General features: G+C 42.9%; 1 protein-coding gene across 5 annotated transcripts in view; it reads left to right on the forward strand.

The window, feature by feature from the left end:
• The first annotated feature begins 1,407 nt into the window (after positions 1 to 1,407).
• Positions 1,408 to 18,667, forward strand: part of pla2g7 (phospholipase A2, group VII (platelet-activating factor acetylhydrolase, plasma)) — a 161,194-nt gene continuing 143,934 nt past the window's right edge. Inside the window, exon 1 of one of the 5 annotated variants that reach the window (XM_068022999.1) lies at positions 1,408 to 1,478. The gene's annotated coding sequence lies outside the window, so the exon portion shown is untranslated. The other 4 variants (XM_068023027.1, XM_068022989.1, XM_068023018.1 and 1 more) reach the window with 4 other exon arrangements.

An 18,667-nucleotide genomic window follows, 5' to 3' on the forward strand; every position in this document is an offset into this window, starting at 1 on the left:
ATGGTCACCTCCTCCTGTCCCTCACTGCTGACTAAAACAGATGACCCTGTTCTAAGAGGTGTGACCATCTTCTGGAACAAATTGTCTAAGTATTTCTCCCCCTGCCTTATGTTGCACAGTGTTTGCAGTTTGGCTTCCAGATAAATAATCCTGATCCAAAATTCCTCTAGTTGCTTACACTTTCTGCTGACGTGTTTGCCCTGGATCGCCTTGGCATCCAAAAGCTCCCACGTACCACAGCGGCAACAGAACACCTGCCCTGCCATTGTTACTTATGCTATTAGTTAATTCACTTTAATTACTTAATCACTTTCTTAATTAAGTCTCTCACTGTTTCCCAATCGACTAATCTTAACTAGTATTACCAAATAAAAACCTTACAATTTCTAAAATTACCCAAGTTCTGAAAGATAAATGATAAAACACTGACCAACTAATCACCTATTTTGGAGTCAAAGGAAGAAGACTCACCAGCTGCTGGAGGCTATAAAAAGATAGGAAAAGGAGTCCCTTTTTTCCCCTCTGCACCGAATTCCCACATGCAGCAAATTTCAGCTTCACTTTGGCAATGTCTCACTCAGACAGATGTCTGTTCTCACTGTGTCCCACTGTTTTAAACAACAAGCTTTAAAATACATTGATTGGTAGCTATATTAATTTTAGATAACTTTGTCCTCCAGGACTACATCAAATGGTGAATAATTAATCGAATCTGTTTCATCCGCAAAGTCTTGTTCAGGCTGATCAGACTTGTTATCTTTCATGGCTGACTATTAAGGTGAATAGGCCTCCGACTGTCCCGGGAGCGCTATAATTTTTTAGAGGAAACCGGTCTCATTTTTAAACTATGCAGCTACCTGGGGCTACACCCACGCACAACAGTATGCATAGGTGCATGTTTGCGGAGGCCACATATTTAGGCTTTTAGCCCACTTCTAATCTTTCGGCCGCCGCCTCTGTTCTACAAACTATGTTTAATATATTTTAAATGCAAAGTGGCCTTGCAGGCTTTCATAGTTCTGACTGCCTTAGCAGCATCTTAATGCTATCTCTGACCGTGGTATGGGGTGGATTATCAACTGCCCCCTTATCTCAGTGCCTGATTCTCATGGCTCAGCTTGTTTTGTACAAACAGAAATAGGAAGCTTCCCCTCTTCTCCACATCCACTCTCTGGCTAAAATGCTAAAGCAAAGTGTGATCAGATACTTTGACCTTTTAAACCACTTTAAAATACTCTAACATAACTTTTATAAAGGAACAGCATTCACTGTACAGCTAGATTCTCAAATAAAACATCTGCAATAACATTATTTTTGGCCACTGTGGATAATATTTAAGTAATAAGGTTGTAATAGTAAACTCCATCGTAAGAGTCTGGCATTCTGGTTTTTAATATTTTTCCACAGAGTTTATCACCAAATCTGCCGACTGCAGCCTTCCAGACAGAGCCCCCCAGTTGTTCCAAGCGAGGAATTGGGTAGGAGTCTGCCTTTGTTACTGCATTAACTTTTCTGCAGTCTATACAGAGTCTAGGTGAACCATCAGGTTTAGGCACGAATACTACTGGTGAACTCCCCTCAAAGGGGAAAAGTAGGGCAAACAAATCCAGAGCTCCCTCAATGACAAAAGAGGCAGAGATTAAGATAAAGAATAAAAAGTGTGCTTATGACCGATGCCAGGTAGAAAATACTATTGAGAACCAGGCTGACTATAATAGGTCCAGAGGGGAAGTGAAAAAGCAAATAAGAGACGCAAAGAGAGAGCATGAAAAGAGACTGACAGCTAGCATTAAAGGAAATTCCAAAGTTTTCTATAGACATACAAATAGTAACAAGAGGAGTGGGGCCTATTAGGGACCATAAAGGGGATTTATACATGCAGGCAGAGGGCATAGCTGAGGTATTAAATGCACACTTTGCATCTGTCTTTACCAAGGAAGAAGATGCAATCCAGGCAATGCTAGAAGAGGAGGTAATTCAGACACTAGAGGGGTTAAAAATTGATAAAGAGGAAGTATTATATAGGCTGTCTGTACTTAAAGTGGATAAAGCACCAGGAATGGATGAGATGCATCCAAGGATACTGAGGGAACTGAGTGGAAATTGCAGAGGCACTGGCCATAATTTTTCAGTCTTCCTTAGACTCGGGGGTGGTGCAGGAGGACTGGAGAATTGCAAACGTTACACCCTTGTTCAAAAAAGGGTGTAAAGATAAGCCGAGCAACTACAGGCCAATCAGTTTAACTTCAGTGGTGGGGAAACTTCTAGAAAAAATAATTCAGGACAAAATTAATAGCCACATGGACAAATGCGGGTTAATTAGGGAAAGCCAGCATGGATTTCTTAAGGGAAAATCATGTTTAACTAACTTGCTGGAGTTTTTTGAGGAGGTAACAGAGAGAGTTGATGAGGGCAATGCTGTTGATGGTGTACATGGACTTTCAAAAGGCGTTTGACACAGTGCCACACAACAGACTTGTGAGCAAACCTATAGCTCATGGAATAAAAGGGAAGGTAGCAACATGGATATGGAATTGGTTGAGTGACAGGAAACAAAGTAGTGGTTAATGGATGTTTTTCGGACTGGAGGAGGGTTTGTAGTGGAGTTCCTCAGGGGTCAGTATTGGGACCCTTGCTTTTCCTGATAGATATTAATAACCTAGACCTTGGTGTGCAGAGCACAATTTCAAAGTTTGCAGATGATACGAAACTTGGAAGAACTGTGAGGAGGATAGTGTAGAACTCCAAAAAGACATAGACAAGTTGGTGGAATGGGCCGACGAGTGGCAGATGAAGTTCAATACAGAGAAATGTGAAGTGATTCATTTTGGTAGGAAGAACATGGAGAGACAATATAGAATGAAGGGTACAATTCTAAAGGGGGTTCAGGAGCAGAGGGACCTGGGTGTATATGTGCATAAGTCATTGAAGCTGGAAGGGCAGGTTGAGAGAGTGGTAAATAAAGCATACTGTATCCTGGGCTTTATTAATAGGGGTATAGAGTACAAGAGCAAGGAAGTTATGCTAAACTTGTATAAGACACTAGTTCGGCTTCAACTGGACTATTGCGTCCGGTTCTGGGCGCCACACTTTAAGAAAGATGTGAGTGCAGAAAAGATTTACGCAAGTGGTTCCAGGGATGGGGAACTTCAGTTATTAAGATAGATTGGAGAAGAGAAGGCTGAGAGGTGATTTGATAGATGTTTTCAAAATCATGAGGGGTCTGGACAGAGCAGATAGAGAGAAACTGTTCCCACTTGTGAAAGGATTGAGAACGAGAGGGCACAGATTTAAAGTATTTGGTAAGAGAAGCAAAAGTGATATGAGGAAAAATGTTTTCATGCAGAGAGTGGTTAAAGTCTGGAATGCACTGCCTGAGAGTGTGGTGGAGGCAGGTTCAATTGAAACATTGAAAAGGGAATTAGACTCATATGAAAAGGAAGAATGTGCAGGGTTACAGGGAGAAGGTGGGGGAATGGAGTTGAGTAAATTGCTCTTTTGGAGAGCCGGTGCTGACACGATGGGCTGAATGGCCTCTTTCTGCACTGTCACGATTCTGTGAATGCTATAAACCTTGTTCCGACTGAATCTCAATTGGTAATTCAGATCTAGTGAAGAACTGGGTCAAACTCTCTACCACTACCTTAACAGAAATTGTTCTCAAGGGAATGGCCTCTGGGAACCGAGTAGCCATATCCATGATAGTGAGTATATATTGGTGTCCCGCTTTTGTTTTCGTTAAGGGCCCTACACAGTCTACCAATACCCTGCTAAATGGTTCCCCAATAACTGGTATGGGAATTACAGGTGCTGGTTTTATGACAGGTTGTGGTTTTCCCACAATCTTGCCCATATGGCACGTTTTACAAAATTCCACCATGTCCTTGGAAAAACCTGGCTGGTAAAAATTTTGACCTGTATGTGATTTGGTCTTCTGGATCCCCACATGTCCCGCTATAGGAATTCCATGTGCTCTGCTTAATAGCGCCCGGTGATACTTTGGTAGTACCACTGTCTGATGAACTACTGCCCATTCTGCACCCACAGGTCTGTGAGGAGGTCTCCACTTCCTCATCAGAACCCCATTTTTAATAGCTTTTTGAGCTGATTGTGCCACTTTATTTAACTCTGGATCAGCTTGCTGAGCCGTGATCAGAGAAGACTTATTACACATTTCTTTCGGATTATCCAAATCCCCAAAGAAAGTTTCAGGTATTTGGCTATCTGATGGTGGTGCCTATTTTTCCTCCAACAATGGAACTTGTTTAGCCATTGCTTGGGTTACTACACATGAAGGAAACATTCCTGGAACCTTTCTGCCATTTTTATTTGTCATTCCAGACAGTCGGGTGAGTCTCGTTCGAAAACCTCTCTGGGATGTTTGCGACATGAGAGGGAACGTGCCAGTTAACATGCTCTCAAATACTTGATGTGGCAGTTCCCTCTTCAGTTCCAGGGCATCCTCTTGCTCCCACGAGGGAATGATCCCTGCAATACCACATGCCCTACCAGATTCACCCTCAAAGAACCAGTCACTTTGTTCTTCATCACCTTGCCTTCCTTCATCATTGGTAAACAAGCCAGCATCACTATTGCTGAGGCTGCTGGATTCACTTTGTGGAAATCTTCTTGGGTCCATTTCACTGCATTGGCTTTGTGTACCCCAATAATTCCCATGGGCTTTCTCCGCAACTTCCAGCATTCTGCACGAAGATGTCCCACCTTGTGACATTTAGGATTGAAGACCTCACTTCTACCCTCAGCACATTCCTTTCCAGCCTGAGGAGGAGATCCCAGGACGTTCCCAGCTGTCCCTTCTTGTCCCCGGCCACTTGCCTTCCTTTCACTCTCCCACCTTCTATCCTCAAGTTTGTGGGGGTGATGGACAAAGGGTTTGGGCTTATACACAAGCTCATAATCATCAGAAATTTACGCTGCCTGTCTGGTTATTGAAACCTTCTGGTTCTCCACATGGGCTCTTACTAACGGAGAGAGTGAACTTTTAAATTCTTCCAGGGGAATTAGTTCCCTAAGGTTCTCATACATGGCTTCCATCTCTATTGTCCGTATCCAATGATCAAAATTTGATTTACCCTCTCAAATACTGTATAAGTCTGTCTAGCCAATCTCTGGAGGTTCTGAAATTTCTGTTGGTAGGCTTCCGGGACTAACTCATGCGCAGCAAGAATAGTCTTTTTTGCCATTTCATAATCTGCAGAAACCTCTTCAGAAAGCATAGCATAAACTTCATGAGCTCTGCCTAACAACCTGCTTTGCATAAGCAGTGTCCAGCTTTCCCAAGGCCACTTCATCTGTCTGGCTATCTTTTCAAAAGAAATGAAAAAATGCCTCTCTATCCCTTTCATCAAACTTAGGGAAGGCTTGTACAAATTTAAACAGCTCTTCACTGGATCCTGAGCTGGAGACAGATCTTTCTACACCAGAGCTTTCACTGGATTCAAGACTACTCTTTTGTCTTAGTTCCATTTTTAAAATTTGAATTCCCTTCCTTTTTCTTTCCCTTTCCTTTTCCTCAAGTTCAAGTCTTTTCATTGCTTTTTCTTTGTCACGTTCAGGCTGTTTCATCTGTAACTGAACTTTAGCTTATTCAACTGCACTACCCTCTGGTTTGCTTTCTTCTTCCAATTTCAAATGATGTGCTATTACTTCAGTTATTCTGCTTTGTTGGCTCCTGGTTTTAACTACCAACAGTTCTGCCAAATCTGTTAGTTTAACCTTGGTTAAGTTCCTACATTCTCCTTCCTCAAAAAGGTCGCAGCAACTGTTAAAGACATTCTGGTGGTGTAAACTTTACTCTATTACACAAGAAACCTGGTTCTTTTTATTTTTCCTTTTTCAATTGTTATTACCCCATTTACAATTTCACATTGTCAGCATTGGGTTTATGCCGGCAAGAGAGCCCCCAATTATATATGTTATGACCGAGGCGGGAGGAGTGCACTGTTTATTCTTGTCCCACTTCTCCACAGGTCACAACATATATTTTTACATTTTCCCACTTACCGATACGGTCAATCATATACTCCATTTTTCCCAGAATAGAACACACTAACCAGTTTCTTAAACTGATAATTTTGTTGTCCATTAATTATAAAACAAGTCTAACTAGTAATGAAGTAAAGCATAAACACACAGATTTAAATTTTAAAGTCCCCTTTTTTACCTTAGCCACTCACAAACACACACACACACATGTATCTACATACACTGGTTAAGCTGAAAAATAAAAGGGATTTTTTGGTTCAGAGCTCTGTTGCAGACAAAAAAACACCTGGGGCTGAATTTTACCCTCGGCGGATGGGAGCTGTCCACCGACTGAAAAGTTGGTGGCGAACCCGCCTCTGCCTGGCCTGGGGATCCAGACCACATTTTGCGGTACCCAGGCCTTTAATTGGTCTGAGGCGCGACTTTCACCTCATTGAGGCAGGAAGTCCCGCCTAATGGAGCTGCAGGCCAATCAGTGGGCCAGCAGCACTTAGTCCCAACAGCGCCACAGGGAGCGGTGATCACTGCTGGGACTGCAACCCAGCTGAAGACAGAAGATGCTGGAGAGCCCCGGAGAACCGGTACGTTTTTGGGGCCTCGTTGGCGGCAATCGGTTGGGCCCCGGCGAGGCAAGGGTGGTCGATGGGGGGTGCGTGTTGAGTGTTGGGGGTGGCTGGGGCATCGGGGGCGACCCTCTGTCGGGCCCAGGGTGCCTGATCAGGAGGGCCCCCCCACCCCCAGGCTGTCAGAGAGCTGCCTGCTTTTGTCAGGCATCTCCTCTCGGGCCTGGGTCGCCCAACCGGCCAAGGGTAAAATCTCTGTGGCGGCAGGCGGAGACCCTAAAGTGGCCGTTAACTGGCCACTTAAGGGCCTTGATTGGCCTGGGGTGGGCGGGCCGTTTTTTTGTCACCGCCGCCCTGCGTAAAGTGACGACAGAGGCGGGAGTGGGTTGGGAAGGGCCCCCCCGAGCCTCCTGTTCCATTTTATACCCCCCCCACCCGCCACCTTCCCACTCTTTGGTGGGGGGGGGCATAAAATTTAGCCCTTCGGCTGAAAATTTGCTCATTCCTGAAGAAAACAGCATACAGTCTATTTCCGAGTACAGGTAGACAAGTCACTGGGATCTTTTAGAACAGTTCTTTTCAGGTGGTGTTGAGAAGTAATTTACCTCCTTCCAGAAGGTAAAACATACTGACACTGCAACTGAAAGCTTGAGTTTGCTGCCTTCTCAGGTGCACGCTGCTATTCCCGGGCTTGTCCTATTATGGGGTGCCTGTCACTTCTCTGCCCACAATTTCCCCTGTTACCAGGGTTTCAGTTCTATTTTTAACTTGAGTCATGTGACAACCAGTAAACATTGTTGCCAAACCAGTTCTTTCAGTGTCTCCTTGCTCACCCTCTTGAAAAAAACTGGTCCAACATTTGTTCAGTTTTACTATGAATTTCGCAAAAAAATTTTAACAAAATAAACAAGCACATTCATAACAATATTAATAAATTCTACATATTTTCATTTTTTATTTTTTTCCCTTATTTTAGCTTCTATCTTAATCCAATCATTATCATTTATTTTACTATCTGAAAATTTAAATTAGAAGTAAAGGACATCAAGTGTTTTTCACATTTGATTTGCTGTGTGAATACTTCAATGTGATTGGCTGCTTACCTGCTTGTCAACTTCACACCAAGACATTTCTTTGGGGCCAGAATTAAACTGCTGTTGGCAAAGGGGAAAACCACTCAGAGAGATCACGAGATCTTTGTGGGCAGCATCCCTCAAGGTCAGTGTCAAGCATTGTTGCTTCACCTCTGTCCTCACGTTCCGGGCCAAGGGTGCCACTATTTGTCAAATAAAGTATTTAGGAGAAATTTCTTCATACAATGAAACATCCCACTGTTGCTCTGCAGTTCTGTGTGTCAATTTATCCTTCCATCTCAGCTAGCTCTCTCATCTTTCTAAAATGTAATCAAATCTGGTATTCTCATTTTTGTACTGAGTTTTCCCTTCCAAGTTGGATATAAAATGTTATGGCCCAGGGTTTGCAATCAGTGGCGAAGCAAGGGTGCTCACCCCTTGTTTCTAGCAATCTCTCTGGTGAGACTTTCACCTCTTGCGCCATCCAGTGGTACTGCAACTGATTGCCCCGTTTTTTATTTGGCATACCCGCATGGAGCTGAAGTGATGTCATCTGGCTGAAGGGTCACTGACCCGAAACGTTAACTCTGCTTCTCTTTCCACAGATGCTGCCAGTCCTGCTGAGTGGTTCCAGCATTTCTTGTTTTTATTTCAGATTTCCAGCATCCGCAGTATTTTGCTTTCATCACATGAAAGGATTTTCAGACACATAAAGAGGGAATAAAAAGCATTAAAATAAAATGACTTTTAAAAATGTTTATATAGAACAAATTAAAGATTGGGACATACACTTGGGGTGAAGATAGAAGCTAAAATATTCTGAAAAAATATTTTAAAAATGATTAAAAATTTAGCTTAAAAATCTACTAAATTACCAATTCATCATTTAAAGCAGTCCACAAATATAAAAATAATTTTTCTGTTGGTCAAAATTTTTTTATTAATCACATGATTGGGATTGAAGGTCGATAAATCCCCAGGGCCTGATAATCTACATCCCAGAGTGTTTAAGGAAGTGGCCTAGAAATAGTGAATGCATTGGTGGTCATCTTCCAAGATTCTTTTGACTCTGGAACAGTTCCTACAGATTGGAGGGTAGCTAATGTAACCCCACTATCTAAAAAGGGAGGTAGAGAGAAAGCAGGGAATTATAGACCAGTCTGCCTGACGTCGGTAGTGGGGAAAATTCTAGAGTCCATTATCAAAGATTTTATAGCAGAGCACTTGGATAACAGTGGTAGAATCGGGCAGAGTCAGCATGGGTTTATGAAAGGGAAATCATGCTTGACAAATCTACTAGAATTCTTCAAGGATGTAACTAGTAGAGTTGATGAGGGACAGCCAGTGGATGTGGTTTATTTGGACTTTCAGAAGGCTTTCAACAAAGTCCCACATAAGAGATTAGCGTGTAAAATTAAAGCGCATGGGATTGGGGCTAGTGTATTGTGATGGATAGAAAATTGGTTGGCAGACAGGAAACAAATAAACGGGTCTTTTTCTGAATAGCAGGCAGTGACTTGTGGGGTACCACAGGGATCGGTGCTAGGACCCCAGCTATTCACAATATATATTAATGATTTAGATGAGGGATCTAAATGGAGTATCTCTAAATTTGCAGATGACGCAAAACTGGATGGGAGGGTGAGTTGTGAGAAGGATGCAGAGAGGCTTCAGGGTGATTTGGACAAGTTGAGTGAGTGGGCAAATACATGGCAGATGCAGTATAATGTGGATAAATGTGAGGTTATCCACTCTGGTAGCAAAAACAGGAAGGCAGATTATTATCTGAACGGCTATAAACAGAGAGGGGAATATGCAGCGAGACCTGGGTGTTCTTGTATACAAGTCGCTGAAGGTAAGCATGCAGGTCCAACAGGCGGTAAAAAAGGCAAATGGTATGTTGGCCTTCATAGTGAGAGGATTCGAGTACAGGAGCAGGGATGTCTTGCTACAATTATACAGGGCCTTGGTGAGGCCACACCTGGAATATTGTGTGCAGTTTTGGTCTCCTTATCTGAGGAAGGATGTTTTTGCTATAGAGGGAGTGCAACAAAGGTTTACCAGACTGATTCCTGGGATGGCGGGACTGACGTATGAGGAGAGATTGAGTCGGTTAGGATTATATTCGCTGGAGTTCAGAAGAGTGAGGGGGGATCTCATAGAAACCTATAAAATTCTAACAGGACTTAACAGGGTAGATGCAGGAAGGATAAAAGCAAAATACTGCGGATGCTGGAAATCTGAAACAAAAACAAGAAATGCTGGAATCACTCAGCAGGTCTGGCAGCATCTGTGGAAAGAGAAGCAGAGTTAACGTTTCGGGTCAGCGACCCTTCTTCGGAAGGGTCCGAAGAAGGGTCGCTGACCCGAAACGTTAACTCTGCTTCTCTTTCCACAGATGCTGCCAGACCTGCTGAGTGATTCCAGCATTAGATGCAGGAAGGATGTTCCCGATGATGGGGGAGTCCAGAACCAGGGGTCATAGTCTAAGAATAGGGGTAAATCTTTCATGACTGAGATGAGGAGAAATTACTTCACCCAGAGAGTGGTGAGCCTGTGGAATTAGCTACCACAGAAAGCAGTTGAGGACAAAACATTGTATGTTTTCAAGAAGGAGTTATATATAGCTTTTGGGGCGAAAGGGATCAAAGGATATGGGGGGAAAACAGGAACAGGTTACTGAGTTGGATGATCAACCATGATCATAATGAATGGCAGAGCAGGCTCGAAGGGCCGAATGGCCTACTCCTGCTCCTAGTTTCTATGTTTCTATGATTTATTTATGATTGAACAAGGTGTAACTTTTTATGGGGTTTCTAACAGTGATGTGGGAGCAGGAAAGCTCAAGATCTTGCTCATTTCAGTTTTTGCCAGCTGTTGGGGCGTCTACAATACAGCCTGTTGGAGAACCCTGAGTGACATGGTGGTATTGGTAAATGGGGGATACAAGCTGTCGAGAGACTTCATATAGATTAGGAAAGGGTACAGACAGTGTTAATTTGGTTGCAACACAAAGGTAAAAAAAGACCTTGTTGTATTAATTTGGATTATTACAGTCAGACAAGTGGAATGTGTTTCCATGAGAGAACATCTGGATAATAGTGATCATAATATAATTAGGTATGAAATAGTTATGAAAAGAGACAAAGGAAAATCAAAGTTGAAAAGTTAGGAGAGTGTCAATTTCAGCAATTTGAGAACAGATCTAGCAGAGGTGGGCTAGAAACAAAGATTAGCCAGGAAAACATTAAAAGAATAATGACAGGCCTTCAAGGTGGAGATGGCTTAGGATACAAACTAATCATCCAAAGCTCGAGCTCCCTGAATGACAAAGGAAATAGAGGTTAAAATAAAACAGAAAAATGGCATTTATGACAAATGTCAGGCACAGAATTTAGTGGAAAATCTTATATAAACATATCGAAGTTAAAAGGATAATTAAAATAATGGTGGGGTCGATGAGGGTCATGAAGGAAATCTTGTGGAGGAAGGGAGTATGACAGAGACACCGAATGAGTACTTCGCAAAAGAAGAGGGTGAAGATAATGTCACAGTAGAAGAGAGGGGGAGTAGACATATTGGATAGATCCAAAATAGACAGAAAGGAGTTGCTAAATAGATTAACATCATTCAAAGTTAATAAGTCACCTGGCCCAAATGGGATGCATCCTAGGTTGCTGAGAGAAGCCAGGGTAGAGATAGCAGAGCTCTGACTTCAATCTTTCAATCCTCCTTGGATATGGAAGTGATACCGAACCACTGAAGGATTGAAAATGTTTCATCTGTGTTCAAAAAAGGGGGAAAGAGATAAACCTGATAACTACAGGCCAATGAGTCTAACATTAGTGTAGGTAAAATTACTTGTGACATTAGCAAGGAAAAAAATTAATTCTCACTTTGAAAAGCATGGAAAAGAAGGACATGCATTTATATAGTGCCTTTCAAGACCTCAGTACGTTCCAAAGTGCTTTACAGTCAATAAAGTACATTTGAAGTGTACTTTGTAATGTAATAAAATTGGCAGCCAATTTTTGTGCACAGGAAACTCCCATAAACAGCAATATGATAACAACCAGAAAGTCTGTTTTTAGTAATGTCGATTAGTGGATAGATACTGGCCAGGACACTAGGGATAACTCAAGAGCAAAATACTGCGGATGCTGGAAATCTGAAACAAAAACAGAAAATGCTGGAAATACTCAGCAGGTCAGGCAGCATCTGTGGACAGAGAAGCAGAGTTAACGTTTCAGGTCTGTGACCTTTCATCAGAACTGGCAAAGGTTAGAAATGTAATAGAGTCATAGAGTTATACAGCACAGAAACAGGCCCTTCAGCCCATCGTGTCTGTGCTGGCCATCAAGCACCTATCTATTCTAATCCCATTTTCCATCACTTGGCCCGTAGCTATGGCATTTCAAGTGCTCATCTAAATATTTGTTGAATAGGTTTTGAGCAAGTGAAAAGGAGGAGGGGAAAGAAGAACAAAAAGGAAGCTCTGATAGGGTGGAGGGGAGGAGAGATTAAATGACAAAAGGTTTCATGGTACAAAGCCAAAGGGAGTGGTGACAAGAAACAAAAAATGTGTCTGCTGCAATAGCACTCAAGAAGCTCAACTCCATTCAGGAGTAAGCAGATGGCGTCCTGGACCACCTGCTAGTTTAAACATCTACCCGCTCCAGTGCACCATGGCTGCAATGTGAACTATCTATAGGATGCACTGCAGCAAGTTGCCAAGACCTTTTTCGCACAACCTCTCAAACCCCCAACCTCCGCCACCCAGGAGGACAAGGGCAGCAGATGTATGGAACAGCACCAACTCTTAAGTTCCCCTCCATATCATACATCATCCTAATTTGGACATATATCATAGTTCCTTCATTGTCACTTGGCAAAATCCTGGAACTCCCTATCTAACAGCATTGTGGGAGTACCTTCACTACATGAAAGAAAGACTTGCATTCATATTGCCTTTCATGACCTCAGGACATCTCAAAATGTTTTACAGCCAAAGATGTACTTCTGAAGTATAGTAACTATTATAATGTAGGAAATGTAGCAGCCAATTTGTGCACAGCAAGCTCCCACAAAAAATAAAATGACCAGATAATCTAGTCCAGTGATGTTGGGTGAGGGATACTGCCCATTGAGCCACAGCTGGACATAGACAACAGTGATTCAAGATGATGACTCAACACGACCTTCTCAAGGGCAACCAGAGATGAACAACTAATGTTGCCCTTGCTAGTGATGCCTACATCCCAAGAATTTATTTTTTAAAGATGGTTAATGAAATAATAGATATGCTAGACTTTTGGATTAGATAGCACAAATTTTGACCTGTGATAACTTGTATTTGTAACAAAATCAGTATAAATATAGATTTTACAAAAGAGGTATGTTACGACTAAGGCGGGAGAAATGCACTGTTAATTCAGTCTCACTACTGCACAGGTCACACACAGCATATTTATAAAGTTTCCCATCTACCGGAAAATAGCTAAATTAAACACTTTATTTATCGCCAGAATAAAGCACACCAAACCAGGTTTCTTTAAACAACAATAAAATTAACTATTTATTAATAAACCAAGTTTTAAACGATGGAGATATTTATATATGAAAAGGTTTTACAATTCCTTATTCTTCCTAACCCTCATGCACACACACACACACACACACACACACACACATTCAAGACCAACGGTTAACCGGTTTTAAAAATGATGTTTTAAATTAGAACTGTTTCTTAGGAATGATTAAATAACTGGGTAACTTCTGGTAGGATATTTCCGGATCGGTGAGGTGTCCTAGAGTCGAATAGTCGATGCCACTCGATGTCTCTCCAGGTGAGTTTGATGAACTGTCTGTGATGGGTAGACGTTTAAGGCAATTTGTCCGCAGCAGGCATCACACAGATCTTTCAGCAAAAGTATAGCAACAAGTCTACTAACATTTTAAAGTAGCAGTCTATCAGTAGAAACTTTCTTGAGATTTCAGGAACTTACAAAAACACAAAAGGGAACAGGACTCACTCTCGAGGCAGGGATTCTTGAGACTGGAGGCAACAGGAATTTTGCTACCTTTAACAATGCAGGTTTCCTCTCAGCAAAGGAGCTTTTCTCCACAGAGCAGCAACTCCTCTTTCTCTGGATCTTTTCCTCTCTGGGGGTCTTTTATCTCTCTCCAGGCCGAGCATAGTCCCAACTCAAATGTGAGCTTCCTTTTTCTCACAAGAGAGACAAGTCTTCCTTTCAGAGAGAGTTCTTTTTTTGGTCTGCAATATCAGGCCTCCAACAGCAACTGGCTTCTCAATCCAAAAGCCAAATGAAAAACTTTTAACAGCCTAGTCACGAGATCTTCCTGGTTGCTTGTAAAGGCTGGCTCAGGTCTGCAAATGCAACCCGCCCCGAGCCCGACAGAACCACATCCTACCCGAGCCCTTTCATTTTTTCCCGCACCAGACCCGACCCGACCACTGGAATGTTCAGTTAATCTAGCTTCCGTTTTTCACTTTTTAAGCTTGTGCAGATAAGCAACAAAAACTGTAACTGGACTTGAAAGGTTGTTTAAAAAGTACATGAAGATTGGAGCCATGTACCGGAGGTGGTGATAGAGTGTGTCCGACCCGGCCCGACCCAAGCCCGAATGCCAGATCTGGAAGAGCGACCCCACCCGATCCGAACCCGACGCATGTTGTTGGGTCCCGTCGGGTTCAGGTCAGGTAGCTATGCTCTAGTTGCTTGGATACAAGTTTTATAGCCTGCAGTTCAAATACCAAGTCTCAGCAACCACTATTCACAGAAAGTCCTTTTCATCAGTCTTAAAGGCACACAGACCTCTTAGTTTAAAAAAAAACTTGTGACAAGTACAAGTTGCAAAAGCATTCGAATTGCTTTTTGTTAAATTAATAATTGAATTTGATTGCTTGGTTGGGAACATAACTACCCATGTCCATACCAAAAAATTGAGTTTTGGGAGCACTAGCAAAGATTTTAGAATGATTGAGTTGTAGAAGGACAGTCACTACTTAGATTCTGAACTCACCATAAGACAATTATCCATTGTGCATGCCTGTGTATATCGGGACCTGATTTTTATGGCAAAAGAGGGAGAAAAACAATGATTTTTTAAAGATGAGAATCGATTTTTACTGATCCACTTACCTGGGAAAAAATGGGAACTTGTCATGGAAATTGGTGAAATCAATTTTAAGGATCTTTAGTTTTTGGCCATCAAGTTGTCTAAAATTCTACAGAAGCATTTTGCCTTAACCACTATGCATTCTTTTTTAAAGTTCCGCTTTTTAAAACTTTGACTGAACTGAGGTGGGTAACATGGCCACATAACTGTATCACTGCACACACATCTTTGTTTCATAACCTAAAAGTGACAATGGAGAAAGGTCTTTTAACAATCACAATGCTTACGACGAACAATATATAATACAGAGCTGGCCTGCATGCAAACTGATGACCCGAATGTAAATAAGTGTGTAAACATGCATGTGGAAGATAGCACATTGGTCCCACGGGAGGATTAACTGCTTTTTGTATTTGCTGTTGGTAAAGGTCACTCATTCAAATCCCAATTACATATAGAATTACATGGAATTTAGAGCACAGAAACAGGCCATTCTGCCCAATAGATCTGTACTGACGTTTATGCTCCACATGAGATTCACCACAACTACTCAAATGTGGTAGCGAGCTCCAGATTCTAAGCACTTTCTGGGTAAAGAAGTTTCTGCTGAATTCCTTATTGGATTTATCAGTGATTATCTTATATTTATGACATCTAATTTTGGACTCCGCCCACAGTGAAAACATTCTACATCTCCCCTGTTAAAACCCTTTCATAATCTTCCAGACGTTTATAAGGTGTATATATATATACCTTCTACGACCGGTAGGCAGTGCAAGGTTCGGAATGTGCACTGGACAGGGGCAAGAATATTATTGAAGTTATAAGTCTCCACAGTTGTGCCCCTTTAAAAGGAGGGCACTTTTGTTTGACTTTGTGTTCAACGACACTGGAGCAATCCAGCGTCTCCTGATGGGAAAGGCATAGTTTTAGTTTCAGTCTCATAAGTCCAAGTACGTGTCCACCGTCCTGGTATTGACACTGGACACAACCCCTCAGCAATTGGGATCTAGTTGAGTAGGGAGAGGGCTTGCCCCGTGAGTTGTGAACAGTGCGTCAGGTGAAGCAACAAACGTGTGATTTAATTACACACTGATTCACTGAGCCTGGGCGAAGGGAGAGAGGGTGGGTTCGCTGGACGAGCATTGCCGACTAGTTCATTAGGAAGCTGTTGACGTCAGCTGCGGATCAGATTGCCGTGCTTAAAGCGGTAAGGAATGTTAATTTATTATGAATTTATGCAGTTGAAGAATACGATAAGAAAATGCACTTAACGTAAAGAGTTTTCAATTCTTAAAAGCTGTGTGAAATAAAGGAATGATATTCGCATAGGGTTTAAGATATGGAAAGAATAGGCCTGGGCTGGGTGGTGGGAAAGTAATGATAAAGACAGTAGATTACCCCCCGGCAAAGTCACAACCTGCAAAAAAAAAAATCAGATCTCTACGTGCGGCGTTGGATTGTGGCCGCTTGGAGAGCAGCTTCTGCCCCAGGGAAAGGAATTGCATAGCAGACTCTGTTTCGAGTTGAAATGGGTAAATATTCTCCACTGGTTGTGACTGCCCAGCTGCTGCGTTTGACCCAGCGACACAGAGAGGAGACGGTGTATGTTAGCTGCTGTATACTTCAACAGGAAAGGGTAATGCACGGAGAATTGTTTTTATTCTTTCATGGGATGTGAGCTATGGGTGGTTAGGACAGCATTTGCTACCCATTCCTAATTGCCATTGAGAAGGTGATGGTGAGCTGCTGCCTTGAACCACTGCAGTCCACATGGTGTAGGTACACCCACAGTCCTTTTGGGGAAGAAGTTACAGTAAAGGAACGCCGATATATTTCCAGGTCAGGGTGGTGTTTAGCCTGGAGGGGAATTTGCAGGTGGTGGTGTTCCCATGCGTCTGCTGTCCTTGTCCTTGTCCTTCTAGGTGGTAGAGGTTGTGGTTTTGGAAGATGCTATCGAAGGATGCTTAACGAGTTATTACAGTGCACCTTGTGTATGGTACGTACTGCTGCCACTGCATTGGTGGTGGAGGGAGTGAATGTTGAAGGTGGTGGATGGGGTGCCAGTCAAGCGGGCTGCTTTGTCCTGGATGGTGTTGAGATTCTTGACTGTTGTCTGGAGGGTGCACCCTCCAGACAAGTGGAGAGTATTTCATCACACTCCCAACTTGTGCCTTGTAAATGATGGACAGGCGTGGGCAGTCAGAACATGAGCTACTCGCTGCAGAATTCTCAGCCTCTGACCTGCTGTTGTATACATTGTGTTTATATGGCTGCTCCAGTTAAGTTTCTGGGTAATGGTAAGCCCAGGATGTTGGGAGATTCAGTGATGGTAATGTTGTTGAATGTCAAGGGCAAATTGTTAGATTCTCTCTTGTTGGAAATGGTCATTGCCTGGCACTTTTGTGGAGCAAATGTTACTTGCCACCTATCAGCCCAAGCCTGGATGTTGTCCAGGTCTAGCTGCATATGGAGGAGTTATGAATGGTGCTGAACACTATGCAGTCATCAGCAAGCATCCCCACTTCTGACCTTATGTTTGAGGGAAGGTTATTGTTGAAGCAGTTGATGGTTGGGCCTAGGACACTACCCTGAGGAACTCCTGCAGCAATGTCCTGGGTCTGAGAGGATTGGCTTCCAACAAACACAACCATCTTCCTTTTTATTAGGCATGACTCCTTGATGCCATACTCAGTCAAATGCTGCCTTGATGTCGAAGGCAGTCACTCTCACCTCTCCTCATGAATTCAACTCTTTTGTCCATGTCTGACAATACTTTTCATCACTTTGCTGATGATTGAGAGTAGACTGAGAGGATTGGAGTAGTTAGTGGCCAAATTGGATTTTCTCCTGTTTTTTAGTGGATGGGAGATACCTGGGCAATTTTCCAAATTGTAAGTAGATGCCAGTTTTGAAGCTGTACTGGAACAGCTTGGCTCAGGGTATGGCTAGATCTGGAGCACAAATCTTCAATATGACAGCTAGGATGTTGTCGGGACCCCATAGGGTTTGCTGTATCCAGTGCCTTCAGCCATTTCTTGGTATTATGTGAAGTGAATTGAATTGGCTGAAGACTGGCATATGGGATGCTCAGGAGGAGGCCAAGATGGATCATCCACTTGGCACTTCTGGCTGAACATGGTTGCAAATGCTTCAGCCTTGTCTTTTGCACTGACGTGCTGGGCTTCCCCATCTTTGAGGATGGGGTGTTTGTGGAGCCTCGTCCGGTTAGTTGTTTTATTATCTGTCACTATTCACAACTGCATCTGGCAGGACTGTAGAGCTTTGATCTTATCCATTGATTGTGGGATTGCTTAGCTGTGACTATTATATGCCGATTCCGCTGTTTAGCATGCGTGTAGTCCTATGTTGTAGCTTCCCCAAGTTGGCACCTCATTTTTAGGTATGCCTGCTGCTGCTTCTGCATGCTCTCCTGCACTGCTCATTGAACCAAGGTTGATCCCCTGGCTTGATGGTATTTGGTAGAGTGGGGGATATGCTGGGCCAAGAGGTTACAGATTGTGATTGAATACAGTTCTGCTGATGGCCCACAGCGATGCACAGATGCCCAGCTTTGGGCTGCGAGATCTGTTCTCATTTATCTCATTTAGCATGGTGGTAGTGCCACACAACACGATTAAAGGAAAACTCGGTGTGAAGACGGGACATGATCTCCACAAGGACTGTGCAGTGGTCGCTCCTACCAATACTATCATGGACAGATGCATCTGCAGCAGGCAGATTGGTGAGGACAAGGTTAAGTAGGTTTTTCCTTGTTGGTTCCTTTACTACCTTTCACAGGCCCAGTCTGGCTGATGTCCTTTAGGGGTCCGGAGTCAATGTTGAGCACTCCCGGGCTGCTCCCTCCCAATTGTATACCACTGT

This window comes from Heterodontus francisci, chromosome 3 (assembly GCF_036365525.1).
Source record: "Heterodontus francisci isolate sHetFra1 chromosome 3, sHetFra1.hap1, whole genome shotgun sequence".
Classification (NCBI taxonomy): Eukaryota; Metazoa; Chordata; class Chondrichthyes; order Heterodontiformes; family Heterodontidae; genus Heterodontus; species Heterodontus francisci.